The following is a 14,834-nucleotide window of genomic DNA, read 5'->3' as shown; positions in this document are numbered from 1 at the left end:
CAAGATTTTCAAAACATGTCTAACATTAAAAACTAACCAATTTCAATTCTGATCCTAAACATGTATACTACATTCAAAAGAGACAATGGATTCCAGATAAACACATTAAGAATTACAAAAACTCCAAGTTCCCTCTTTTATCACTCATTTATTCAAAGAACATTTAAAACATCTCTATGAAAAACATAGAGGGCTGGAGAGATGGCTTAGTGGTTAAAGCACTTACCTGCAAAGCCCAAGTACCCAGGTTCGATTCCCCAGCACCATATAAAGGCAGATGCGCTAGGTGGCGAGTGCATCTGGAGTTCCTTTGCAGTGGCTAGAGGCCCTGGCACGCCCATTCTCTATCTGCCCCCTCTCTCAAGTAAAAATATTTTTTAAAACATAGGATTTCAGTCTAATTCATTGATGTTCATTAATTTTTATTTTTCAGTTTCTTGCAGACATTGTAAAGCCCATTACACTTTGGTAAAGGTATATGTATCACACCTGTCTCAATGGTTTACTTTCAAGCTCCTTCTATCTGCCTCCACAAAAGAAAAGCTAAGCACAGAGATTATCTATGTGGTACAGAGACAGGAAATGTAAAGGTTAAAATCATCAAAGAAGCTGGAATGGTGGCTCATGCCTATAATCTCAGTGCTAAAAAGGCTAAAATGGAAGGATCACTGTGAGTTCTAAGCCAGCCTGCACTACAATGAGACTAACTCAAAAAAGAATATTGAAAAACCACCACAAAAATATCAAATATCTGGGGGCTGGAGGGATGGCTTAGTGGTTAAGGCATTTGCCTGTGAAGCCTAAGGATCCAGGTTCAATTCTCCAGATCCCATGTAAGCCTGATGCACATTATGGCACATGCATCTGGAGTTCGTCTGTAGTGGCCAGAGGCCCTGGTGCACCTATTCTCTCTCTCTCTCTCCTTTCTCTAATAAGTAAATAAAAATAAAAAATATCAAATATCTGCTGAAAACTGATAATGAAGTATAAAATTGTTACTTAAAGAATATGAAGCAGGGATGAAGAGATGGCTCAGCGGTTAGGCGCTTGCCTGTGAAGCTTAAGGACCCCAGTTCAAGGCTCGATTCCCAGGACACACGTTAGCCAGATGCACAAGGGGGTGTGTGTGTCTAGAGTTTGTTTGCAGTGGCTGGTGTGCCCATTCTCTCTCTCCTTCTCTGCCAAATAAATAGATAAAAATAAAACAGTTTAAAAAAAAAGAATATGAACCATACTTAACATTAAAAACAGTGAAGGAATAAAAACCACAACCTTTCTAGTTTGATAGATTAATCAAGCTTCTTACATGAGGATGACTAATAATCACAGGTCAGAAGTTATACATCCTTGCTAATAATACCAAAATACGGAAGAAGTTGAACTTGCGAGCAAGGCATGGTGGTGCATACCTTTAATACCAGCACTCAGGAAGCAGAGATAGGAGGATCACCATGAGTATGAGACCACCCTGAGACAATATAGTGAATTCCAGGTCAGCCTGGACTACAGTGAAACTCTACCTCAAAAAAAAAAAAAAAAAAAGAATTTGCAATATTTTTGCTATTTGAGAAGGCAGAACATATGGTGAGCAACATATAAAAAGATATCTTGGCCAAGGGTGGTGGCTGTTGAATTTGAGGCCAGCCTGAGACTACACAGTGAATTCCAGGTCAGCCTGGGCTATAGCAAGACCCCACCTTGAGAGAAAAAAAAAAAAAAAAAGACATCTTGAAGCTGCCCCACATTACGTTCTTCCCTTTTCCAAGGACCATGCTACAGGGCCTTGTTCTATCTTGTATAATTCTTACAAAACTCAAACCTCTACTTGAGCTGATTTTCTTATACGCCTGTCTCCTGATTTGATTAAAGATGCAAAGTATTCAAGAGTACCATTCACAGTCATGTGTCCCAGACAACAATCATTTGGAGGAAGCATCAAAGTATCATTCTATAATTACTTTTCTATCAGCACAAGATGAAGACTTTTAGAACATGCCAGTCTTTAATTTAAAATTGGAAAATAAATAAGCAATCACATAACCACAGAATCAGCTACACATTCTAGCAGCCATATGATAAAGTCTAGGTATAATCTGAATAAGCAAGCACTCAATAATAGGTCTCAGAAAAAAATGAGGCTGCAAATGTTGGGGGGGGGGGATGAGGTATTAGGGAACAATTTCCAAACAAAAGTTTAGTAAGAAAAACCTATCAAGACCCAGCTTGAACTGTCAAGAAACCAAACCCTTTCATGACGTATACTTTTAACGCTTTTCACATCCAGCAACAGAGGGTCTTGTTCAAACCTGCAGACTCAAGTACAATTCGTTTCCCATGGAAGTTCCTCCCTACTTTCCCAAGAACTTTCAGAAAAATCAGTAAAGGCTTCTACAGAAATAGCTTTGCTAAAGAACAAGCACCAACTTCAAATTCTTTTAAATAACACAGAGCCCACAAAGAAAAATCAGCTTTAGAATACTGAAATGTCTAAGTACCTGCCACATACCGGGCATTTATTTGTTAGAAATATGTTGAACAGCCACATAATGTTGGTAAGAAAATTTAAAAAAAACCTACTGGACAGGACGTGCGATAATATAATCTACCGCCTGGCTTTAATGATTTGGAAGCTGAAACTGAAAAGGTTAAAGGACTTGCCCACGGACACAGACATTCTGGAGCACAGCCTTTACTAAGTAACCCTTGCAGTGTTCCTTTCAACAGGCTGTACTGTAATGTCATCACTCCAGCCTTTCATACTAAAATATAACGTGATCCAAATCATATATGAAAAAACAGATGGTTCCTGCCCTCAGGGTCTGTATAGTTATTAGACTTTATGTGCGATGGCTCCATACATTCTTTACTTTAAAAAAATATGAAAAGATACAAGCCCTGTTTTTTAAAAAAAAAGCAACCTGATGCCTCTGGTAGTTAACCTATTATTTCTCAAATACATGTTAAGGTGATTAACTTCAAATGTTATCAATCATATATTATACCCTCCCATAATATAATTACTTCAGTGATGTGAAAATGTTTAATATAAAAAATATCCTAACTTCCACATAGTTCACTATAATTTCAATGTGTATTGCTGGAAACTTCCAGATAAAAGTAATCATCCTAACATAAGTGAATGTTTTATCAGATATACACTAGCCATACAAATGAGCAGAACTTGGGATGGGGAGTGCCTAATATGTGAAATCCTGGGTTCCAACCCAATGTAAAACTGGGAAGACGTTATTCTGTACCTCAAGGTATTAAATGGCAAACAGTAAGTCAATAAAGAATATCTAATACTTAAAAACGGGGCAAAGTGGCTCACTATATCCTTAATCTTAAATTTCTTCATCGGCAAAATAAGGAAAATAATCCTTGGAAAAGGACAAATAGCAGGAAGACAAAAAGTGTAAAATTTTTTTTTCTTTTAAGGGAGGGGGAACCCAAGCCCTACAGAAGTCAGGAGAGCTCTGGACCTCTAAGAATTTGTTTAAATAAATTCTGTGGCCCTTCAGAGAGCTCGATACAGATAAAATGGTCATGTTTAAAATCTCAACAGCACGTTTGAAAACACTCCCCCCCCACAATAATTGCTTAAAATTTCCAGTTCCAAATCATGTGTCCTACGTAAACAATGCCTTTTAATCATATTTTAAAATACATTTAAGCTCATGATTCCAACTAGCAGAAAACTTAGGGGCGGAGGTGGGTAATAAGATTTCTTCTACCATGACCTCTGCAGATAGTTCTAAGTACCATGCGGTGCTTGAGAGAGCAAACTACCACGGGGGGCGGGGTGGAGGAAGGAGGTGATGAAATTAAAAAAAAAAAGCCAAAACCCAAAACGTTATCTAAAGCTGCAGTTGATAGAAAGCTCTCCAACAGGCAGCTTGTCCTTCGAGTCAAAGATCCAAGTTTACTAAAAAAATGAAATCTACGGGCAGAAGAAACACAAACCACCACACCTCAACTAAACTCTAAACAGGAAGAACTCCCCCCCAAACCCCCGGCGCCCCAATTTCCACGGCCCAAAACGATGATGGGAAATCCGTAGTTTTACTTCGACGGATCCGTTCGATGCCCGAATAATGAATGAAGTGGAGGCATCGCTAACGAGTTCTGAGAGAGCCTGGTAAAACCTGAGGCAAATTCGCAAAGATAAATAATAAATAAATGAATAAAAATAAATAAAGTGGTGCTTTGGGGACCAAGATGGGATCAAAGGCAGCTGACGCGCGGCCTCCCTTCCTTGCCGGGGCGGCTGAAGCCAGGTGGCGAGCGGCGACCGCGACGCCCCCGGCCCGGCGCTGCAAAAGTTGCGCGTCGGCTCCGAGGCCCAGCAGGCCCGCGGGCCCCGGCAGCCCGGCCCGCGCCCGCCCGCCCGCCCGCCGGAGGGTCGCGCCCCCTCCTCGCCCCGCGCCGCGCCGCGCCGCGCACACTCCGCCCCCGCCTGCCTCCCGCCGCCCTCGCCGAGCGTTAACCCCTCGCCCGCCGCCCGCCGCCGGCTCGGGGAGGAGGCCGGCCCAGGGGGTGGAGTTGTCGCGTCTCCTCCCGGGAGCGCCCGGGCAGACGCCCGGCTTGTTTACAGGCCCTAGGCCTGCCCGTCCCCGCCGTCCCCGCCGCCGCCGCGCAGGCCCCGTCCGCCCGCCCGCCGCCCGTCCCTCGGCCCCGAGCGCCGCGCTTACCCGGAGCAGCCGCGGGCGGGCGGGCGGGCAGGTCTCCTCGGTCGGCCGAGGCGGCGGGTGGCGACAGCGGCCTGGGGGGACTCTAAGGTGGGGGGTGGGATGGTGGTGGCGGTGGGTGGGGGGTCACCACGGCGGCGGCGGCGGCGGGCCGGGGAGGGGGCGGGCTGCGTCCGGGGCTCCCCGGCTCTCGGCGCCCTGGTGGCTCAGATCATCCGGGCGTAGGAGCGGGAGGTCGAGAGCGGGTCCCGGAGGAGGAGGAGGAAGAGCCGAGGACTCATCGCTTGCGCGGCCCACCTGCCTGGCGTCCCCCCTCCCCCCCTCCCCGGCCACCCCGCCGTTCGGGAGCTCGCGGCCGCGGGAGCTGCTCTTTCCCCCCGCCGCCGCGGCCACACACTCACACTCACTCACACACACACATACACACACTCTCACACACACACACACACACAAGCGCGCGCGCACGCGCGCCGGCGCGCACGCGCACACTCGCAAGCTGCGGAGCACCGGCCCCGCGCCCAGACCCACGGCTCTTCTTCGCTCCGGCGCGCGCTCCCGTCCCCAGCGCCGCCGCCGCCGCCGCCGCCGCTTCTAGCGCGGCCCCGCGCACGCGCGCTCACGGCGTCCCCAGCGCCGCCCCCTCCCCCACGCCTCGCCCTCCCGCCGGCCCCGCCCAGCCCCGCCGGCTCCTCCGCCCCTACAGCTGCGGCGAGGCCCGGCAGCTGGAGAGACCCGGATGTCGGAGGCCAGGAACTGCGGCGGGCACCGGGGGTGGGGGGGGGGGGTGGGCGGGTGACGTCACTGCCAGGCCCAGCTCCTGAAGCGGCTGTGGCTGGGCGGGCCCGAAAGGAAGGTTCGAATCCCGGCCCGGAGCCAGGATCGGAGCCCTCTCCAACGCTTCAGAGTGCGCTATTTGAGGGGTGTGTGTGTGTGGGGGGGGGGGGTTGCAGCTGGACAGATAGGCTCCACTGTGGCACATACTCCGCATCTCCCCCCTACCCCGCCCCAGGGCCCTGCCACCTGCAAAGCCGCCCCTCTCCCTGCGGACCTCCCGGGGCTGGCGACCGCTTTCAGACCTCTGCCCCTCGGACCTGCAATTAATCGGTCGCCTAAGACCCACGCCGCGGGAGTGAGCCGCGCGCGTTGCCACGCCACACACCTTTCCAGAGCAGAAATGCACGCACCCTGCCTACCACCCACAAGCCAGTGCCACCCATGGGCGCGCAGGGCACGTGCTCTGAGCTTCTGGCAGGCTGTCCCCCAGCTGCTCGCGGGAGTCCTCATGTATTGATTTGCACATGTTAGGACAGTCGCACGGATCGGTCTTCACGGGCCACCTCCAACGACCTCCAGAGAGGTGAATGCAACCGAGGGTTTGTTTCAGCCGCTTCTAAGAAGAGCCAGTGATGAGCTAAAAGTTAATTGAAACTGCACGTGCAGGCGGCCAGAATCCAGTTTAGCTAGCTAGACCACAGAAAGCCCGACCCACGCTGCTTGCAGACGCCGGGGATAGAATGACAAACCCTGAGCAGCCAATGAAACCGAAGTGGTAAGCAGTACATCACCAGTATGGGTTCTCATTGGCTGGGGTGCCTTCCCATCTTCTCTGGTCAGAGGATTAACCCTTACGCCATCTTCACAGGAACAGAACAGAAGTTTTAAGATATTCTGCCATAATACAAAAGAAAACCCAAATACTTCATTGAAAAGCTACTGCTTTAAGAATAGCACCTTAAAAAGATTGTCCAAAATGAGTTCTGGCCAGTAAGGCCTCTCCATGTTATGTCTGGAGTTTGCTTGTAGCCATTTGCATCCTGTTAACACTGCATCTCCTACTTTGTTGCTCTAACTCTAAGATCAAAAACAGGCTGCTTTTTCTGTCTGTGTCTTTCAGCAAACTACTTAGTTGCTTTCAAAGTTGTAAAAAAAACAGTTCTAATTTTTTCAGCATGACTTTTGAGGGAAGACTCCGTTCCCCTCACTTTTCAACAAGAAACGTAGTAACAGGATCAAGCGGGCTCCTGTCACTCACTAGCAGACCAAATTTTCAAGGCACCCCCAAATCACTCTACCCTATATCTTGGGTGGTTAGACTTTCTTCAAGACGAAGATGGATCATTTCCAGGTTACACAAAGTAAAAATAAAAATATACTATGTGTTTGGTTCCAGTATCATTTGAAGAGACGTTTCTGATTGTATACACACATAGCAAAAAGGAAAATTAGATGAAAGATCTTTGAAACTCTTATTGGGAATCCTTAATACTCTTTCTTAATTCTTTTATTTTTTTGTATCTATTTTTTTGTGACAACGTGCCATGTAGCCCAGACTGGCCTCCAATTGACTATGCTGTGGAGGATAGCCCTGAACTAAAGATCCTCCTGTCTGTTTCTCCAAAATACTGGGAATATAGGCATCATGCTCTACCACTCCCAACTAGAGTGTTCTTAACAAGGTTTCTTATTCAAAGGCAGAAACTGGTCACTAGTAGTGGACTATTGAAAACTGGAAGGTCTGGCCTATCTTCCAGCTCCCCGTATGAGATTATCAGAGTCTGCCCAGTGATACAGATTGCCTTAGCTGCGTTTTTCCTACTTCCTCTTATCTTTGAATACAGTTTGTAGGGATAGTTTGGTGTGAATTGGGAAACTGGGGGCTGTAAAATTAACATTTTAAAAGTTGAAACAGGGCTGGAGAGATGGCATAGTGGTTAAGCGCTTGCCTGTGAAGCCTAAGGACCCCAGTTCGAGGCTCGATTCCCCAGGTCCCACGTTAGCCAGATGCACAAGGGGGCGCACGCATCTGGAGTTCGTTTGCAGAGGCTGGAAGCCATGGCGCGCCCATTCTCTCTCTCCCTCTATCTGTCTTTCTCTCTGTGTCTGTCGCTCTCAAATAAATAAATTAAAAAAAATTTAAAAGTTGAAACAGGGATAGTGGGTGTGGTACATAAACCTTTAGTCTGAGCACAGGGGCAGCTGAGGTAGGAGGATCAACTGTGAGTTCAAAGTTCCAAAGCGTGGTAGTGCATGCCTTTAATTCCAGCACACAGGCAGAGGAGATGAGTTCGAGGGCACCCTGAGACCACATAGTGAATTCCAGGTCAGTCTGAGCTAGAATGAAACTCTACCTCGAAAAACCCATACCTGGGGGGAAAAAAAAGGGGGGGAATAGGGCTGGGGATATGTCTTAGCAGGAAAAGGGATTCCCTCATAAGTATGAAGACCTGAGTTTGGATCCCCGGTGCCCAGATAAAATGCACACCTATAATCCCACTTCTCAGGAGGCAGAAACAGGCAGATCCCTAGGGTTTGTTGGCTACCTCATCTAGGTGAGTCTATCAGCACTAGGTTCAGTGCTAAGCCCTTTCTCAAACCATAAGGTGGAGCATGACCGAGGAAGACACCTGACATTGACCTCTGGCCTCCACACACACATGCACCACCGCACATACGAACATGAATATATACTCACATGCACACCACATACATATATACCAGCCAAAAATGGATAAAAATGTCTGTGGTGGCTTGATTCAGGTGTCCCCCATAAACTTAGGTGTTCTGGAGGTTAGGTTCCCCAGCTGATGGCAATTGGAAATTAATGCCTCCTGGAGGAGTGTATTGTTGGGGTGGGCTTATGGATGTTATAGCCAGTTTCCCCTTGCCAGTGTTTGGCACACTCTCCTGTTGCTATGGTCTACCTTATGTTGGCCAGGGCGTGATGTCCACCCTCTGCACATGTCGTTGTTTTCTTGAAATCATGGAGCTTCCCCCTTGAACCTATAAGCCAAAATAAACCTCTTTTTTTTCCCTACAAGCTGCTCTTGGTCAGGTGATTTCCACCAGCAATGTGAACTTGACTGCAACAATATCTTAATATTGTCTGGTTAAGTATGCTTATAGAATTCACTTCTCATTTTCTACTTAGGGGGAGGGGACATTATAAAAAGAGTGGCTGGAAAGATGGCTTAGCAGTTAAGGCACTTGCCTACAAAGCCCAAAGATCAGGTTCAATTCCCCAGGGCCTACATAAGCCAGATGTACAGGTGGTGCATGCATCTGGAGTTTGTTTGTAGCAGTTGGAAGCCCTGGTGTGCCCATTTCTCTCTCTCTCTCTCCCCCCACTTCTCTCTTAAATAAATAAATGAATATTAAAATATTTTTTAAAGAGGGTTAAATATTTTCTTCTTCTTTGAGCTATAAGACTTTGCTTGAGTTCCAATATGTATTTGGAATATTCACAGCAAGTTTTTGTGAAACATCACCAGAAATAAAATTGTCCATGTGTACTTTACAGATCTATTACAAAACTATCATATTCTGCTTTCGAAATCTGTATGTCAGCTAAAGTCTTGGATTTCCTATGCTCTGGTAACCTAGTAATTGGAAGATCTGGGTGAGGACCAGGGTGAGGGAGGGGGGCAGCATCTAAAGCTCAGTTACTGAATACTTGCTCTCTCTTTCTTCCAAGACCCTGACTTAAAGGCTTATATTTCTCATGGCCAAATTATTATTGTGAATGCATTCTGGAGAGTCACTCTTGAGATGACCTTATCTGGGCCTCTCAGAGTCTTTCTGGGGAATTTAGGTGGCCCTTCTAGAGGACACCTGAGAAGGCCTGAGCCATCACTCCCCAAAAGTGACAAAGCCAAGCGAGCCTTAGATCCAACTCTTCCTTCCTCTGCACCATTTACTACCTGGTTGGTGTGTTCTCTCCCACAGCCATATCTTGTCTCTTCCTCTCATCTGTGCTCTTCTTTTCGCTGTTCTCCTTTCCTTATGTTCTTTTTTTTTCTCCTTTATCTTCCTTACCTTCATGTTTCTCTTCTTTCTATTCATTAGCTTTAGCCAAAATGTTGTTTCTCTTACCCATTTCCTCCTAAAGTTAAACAAAGGAGCAGATAACATCCCTAAACTAATCCTACCCCATCCCCTCCCTCCCACTCCCCCCTTACTATATACCATGATAGAAAAAAAAAGCTGTCTACAGGTTGGCTTTAGAATGGACAGTATTAGAGAATCCTGTCCTGTGTGACATCACTGGGCAGCTCTCCAAGGGCGGGGCAGAAGGGAGCCATTTGTCTTGTGGTGCCTCTGTGTCTCCTTCTGGTCCCTGAGAGAAATGTGTGAGCATCACAAGCTTGGGTAGCCTTTAGGATAGACTTGCACATCATGATAACCGCATAAAGCCATGGCCTTACGCCATTGGGTCTTAACAGATATATGCTTTCAGTAGATATTGTACACCAGGCACTTCGTTAGATGCAGAGGATAATGACATCAATGGTCCAGGTTCCCTGCCCCAAGGAACCAGCCTAATAATGAGGGACACTGAAAGAGACGTAAATAAATAGGAAAGTGCCACAAAAGTGATAGATAGCGCAGTAGGGGAGATGATTTGAAACCAGAGTTCAGGGCAGATTTCTCTAAGAGGCATTGAAGTGGAAGGGTAAGAAGTTAGTTTTGTGAAGAGCAAAGGGAAACCTTCCCAGGGAGAAAGATCAGCCGGGCCAAGATGTCAGACATTCAAAAGAGCTTGGTAGTAAAGAGCTATGTAATAGCCCAGTGAGAAGCCCAGCAAACCCATGGCCAATATTGCATAGTAGTTAGGTTTAGCAACTGATTCCATGATCTTTGGGATAGTTAATCAATTAGCAAACCATCTCAAGCTAAGGGGGATACAAATACAAAATAATTCATTGAGTTGATCCCTCGGGTAATGGTTAAATTCTGTTGTCAACTTGATCAGATCAGGAATCCATAGATACTCCTCTTGAATGGGTCTCTGAGGTTGCTTCCAGCAAGGATTAACTGAAGGGAAGTCCTTCTTCCAGAGTGAGTCCTTCCTCTAGAGTGGGCGGCCCTCCTGGTGGGTGGGCTGTACATAAGGAAGCTCTGAAAGAATATGGTCCTTTTTGCCTGACTGCCTGCACTGCTCACTGGTGTGTGCTTTTTTACCTGGTCTCCCCTGCTAGTCATGTGTATGTGCATCTTCCTTGTTTGACGATCCTTTGTTGGCATTGAAATCAAGTCATCAGCCTCCCACTGTGGACTGAAAACCAGTGGTTCTCCAGGAGTCCTCCAAGCTTTCGGTGCCAGATTGGGACTGCTAAACAGCTACTGGGTTCCTTGGTCCTCAAGCCTGCAGATAGCTATTGTTGGACTGCTGTAAATTAATCCATTGAATGTACTTTTAATACTAATTCATTCTAATAGTTCTGTTCCTTTAGTGAACCCTGGGCTAGAGGCAGTTTGTGTGACAGGCTCGCTGCATTCTGCCTGTGTCCTGAAAACTTGGTTCTTGGTTCAGAAAGGTTGAGTTAAGAAGAACTGGACTACAGGCTGAAAAGATTGCTCAGTGGTTAAGGGCACTTACTTGCAAAGCCTAACGACCTGAGTTTGATTTCTCAGTACCCAAGTAAAGCCAGATGCACAAAGTGATGCATGCATCTGGAGTTTCTTTGCAGTGGCAAGAAATCCTGATTTGTTCTGTCTGTGTGTGTGTGTGTGTGTGTCTGTCTGTCTGTCTGTCTCTCTTCTTGCAAATAAATAGATAAAATTAAAAAAGAAAGAAATGGACTGCTGTGAGCAGAAGGGTATGGCACAGAAATAAATGACAATTTCAGGCTAGAAACTACTGCAGTCTGGTTCAGCTTTTAAAAAATATTTTATGTATTTATTTTTAATATTTTATTTATTTCAGAGAGAGAGAGAGAAAGAGCGAGAGAATGGGTGCGCCAGGGCCTTCAGCCACTGTAAACATACTCGAACTCCAGATGCATGCACCACCTTTTACATCTGGTTTACGTGGGTCCTGGGGAATTGAACCTGGGTTCTTTGGCTTCGCAGGCAAATGCCTTAACCACTAAAGCCATCTGTCCGGCCCCTAAAGGCTTTTCTTGCTTTTTGGAGTTGACTTTATCCTCTCCCTACCAGATTAACAAATTGGTAGCCTACCTGGTATTATGAAAATATAACAAATGCAGAAAAGGAGGGGCACCGATTTTGCCATGTGTTTTGGGGGGAAGGGGGCAATGGCCAAAAAAGGCAGGATTGGAGTCTCTGCAGGGAGCCCCATTGGAACTGTGAAGATGGAGCAGTGGATTGCAGTAGAGATCCCAAGACTTTGTATGTTCCAAGACTATGGAATAGCTGCCAAAGAGAGTTGCTGGCTCAAGATGGAGTTTTCCATGGGCTGTAAGCAGCCCTGCTGGAGAGACATAATTGGAACCCTAGAGACTTCACCACTGGTTACAGATGTCACTTTGGAGCTACAGAGTCCAGAGTGCTGACCATTACACAATGGAACCATTCTGGAGCTGCAGGATTTGAAGTTTGCCCTGCTTCTTCTAGGTCTTGCATTGGTTCAAGCTCTTGTTGCTGTGCCAAGTTGTCCAGTTTTATCTTTTGCAGTGTGATTGTTTACTCTGTGCCATTGTGTCTATATAATTTATATTTTGGTTTTATAGACTCACAGTTAAAAGACTTTGGACTATGGAAATGTTTTAACAGTATTGGCATAGCAGCCAGGGCCCGAGTAAAAACACAGAGGAATTGGCGAAATGAGAAAGAATGCTGATTCCATGGTGAGCCTGACAACCTGAGCCAGGGTGACAGAGACAGACATTGAGGATACTCAAAACGCACCAAAGCAGAAATCTAGAAGCTGCTGAGAGCTCAACACTAAAGTAGACTGAAAGCACAGCTGGCAAGCTCAGGGAACTTTGCAGAAGAAACAATGTAAGAGCCACAAGGTAGGAGGGAATAGCCAGAAGCATTACCTCCCCACCCCCCAATGACTGACTGCTGCTTTCACAACGCATAACCCACAACTCCATGGTGAATTCCAGCAATCCCACTAAGGGAGGACCCTCAGCGGAGTTAGGGCAGGGAGGAGGGGAATGATGGTAACAACACTTTGATGTATCCCTACAAAGTTTCAACTTAAAAAGATAGATTTAATTAAAAGCATTTTGACTGAATACATTTTTTACAACTTAGGATGGCCATGAGTCTATGGCAGCCATAGACATGGGGCAGAATGTAATGCTCTGAATAGGCTGCCCCCCATAAACTCATGTGTTCTGAATGCCTGGTCCCCAGCTGATGGCAGTTTGGGAGGTGGAGCCTTGCTGGAGGAGGTGCGTTCCTGGGAGCAGACTTTGGAGTATTATAGCCAGTTCCCCCTAGCCAGAATTCAGCTCTCTTGTGCTGCTGTGGTCCATCTGCTACAGTAGAAGTCATATCCAACTTCTGCTTCTGCCATCTTGTCCATACCCAGTTTTTTCCACATCATTATCAGGTAGATTCCCCTCAAGATTTTAAGCCAAAATAAATCCTTTCCTCCCACTAGCTGCTTTTGATTGGAAGTTTTGTCCCAGGAATTCAAAGATAACCACAACATCCTTCAAACAAAGTAACTTTAAAAAGATGAAAAGATGGGGGTTGGGGAGTTGGTTTAGTAGTTAAATGTGCTTGCTTGCAAAGCCTGTTGGCCCAGGGTCAACTCCCCAATACCTACATAGGGCCAGATGAACAAAGTGCTATATATCTCCATAGTTTATTTGCAGTGGCAAGAGGCCCTAGCATGCCCAGCACCCCCCCCCAGATAAAAAAAATTTTAAACATGGAAAAATGAAAGGATCTTTATTCAGCTTTTGAAGTTGAGATGTGTTCCAATAGTCCTCCCATTAGACACTCTAATAGCAGCTGGGAAACCATGTGAAGCTTTGAAAAGAATATTTGTTCTCCCAATATACATAACCTCTAGTTTTCTCCAGGGTGGGGGATTGAACCCAGGACCTTAAACATGGGAGGCAAGAGCATTACCACTGAGCTGCATACAGCCCTAAAGGTAACTATTTTAAATATATATATTTATTTATTTTGTAGTAGAGAGAAACAGTGGGTGTGCCAGGGCTTCTTGCCACTGCATCCAAACATGAGATGACGGCATCTGTTTGTGCATCTGGCTTTACATGGGTACTGGGGAATTGAACCCAGGCTGTCAAGCTTTCCAAGCAGGTGCCTTTAACTGCTGACCCATTTCCCCAGCCCTAAAGGTAAGTATTGTTTTAAATCTCTGTGTGTCTGGGTGGAGGGGAGTGCACACGTACCACAGCATACATGTGGAGGTCAAAGGACAGCTTTGGGTGTCAATCCTTGCCTTTCACTGGGTTTAAGGCAGGGTCTCTTGTTGTTTGCCACTGTATATGCCAGGCTACATGGCCCGTGAGTTTTCAGGGATTCTCCTGTCTCTCTTCCACCTTGCCATAGACATTCTAGGATGACAGGTGTGTGTTAGTGTGTTGGCTTTAAGTGAGTTCTGGGGATCTGAATTCAGGTGCTTTACCCACTGAACCATTTCCCTCGCCATAGGTAATCATTTAATTAGTGAAGAATAGGAAAAATTTGAGTAAACTCCTTGAGAACAATTCTCCTTGGTGTTTGTTGTCCTTTTGTGGCATCATGAAAGATCCTAAACTGAACTACATCCTTGCTTTAAAACCTTTTTATTTTATTTATTATTATTATTATTATTTTGGATTTTTGAGGTAGGATCTCACTCTAGCTCAGGCTGACCTGGAATTCACTATGTAGTCTCAGGGTGGCCTTGAACTCATGGCAATCCTCCAACCTCTGCCTCCCAAGTACCAGGATTAAAAGTGTGCACCACCACACCCAGCCATCCTTGCATTTTTGCAGCTTTAATAATGTTAGCTTGGTTGAGAAGTAGTGGTGAAATAAATGGCCATCACAATAAAACCTTTTGTCAGTACCTGGCTGTACAGTGTATAAAGTATAATCACGAGACTGACCCTCTTAATACTGTCAGGAAGCCTTGAGGTAAGCAGGCCAAGGACTATTATTCTCATCTTTTACTGAAAAGAAAAGTCAGCATCAGAGAGGTATTATCACTCAGGGTCACAGGCAGTAATGACTGGTACCCAGGATGTTTTTCCTTAGCAATGATCACTGGGAGCCTTTCCATGTCAGCAATAAAGGCTGCAGGAAGAGTGAGGAGTGGTGTGCGCAAAATGTCAGCAGTGGTGTGGGCAGCTCATGTGACCAGATGGTTCCATTTTGCCATCTCTTTGCTAATCAGCCATTATTAAAAATTAAACTATATGAGTTTCCAATTAAATG

At 46.1% G+C, this 14,834-nt stretch overlaps 1 non-coding gene across 1 annotated transcript; it reads left to right on the top strand.

The window, feature by feature from the left end:
* Positions 1 to 2,771: 2,771 nt before the first annotated feature.
* On the top strand, positions 2,772 to 2,861 carry LOC123462657. The gene has a single exon (XR_006638440.1).
* Positions 2,862 to 14,834: the final 11,973 nt, after the last annotated feature.

Source organism: Jaculus jaculus, chromosome 7 (assembly GCF_020740685.1).
Source record: "Jaculus jaculus isolate mJacJac1 chromosome 7, mJacJac1.mat.Y.cur, whole genome shotgun sequence".
Lineage (NCBI taxonomy): Eukaryota > Metazoa > Chordata > Mammalia > Rodentia > Dipodidae > Jaculus > Jaculus jaculus.
The sequence above is the reverse complement of the archived record's forward strand: the minus strand, read 5'-3'. Positions and strand labels throughout refer to the sequence as shown.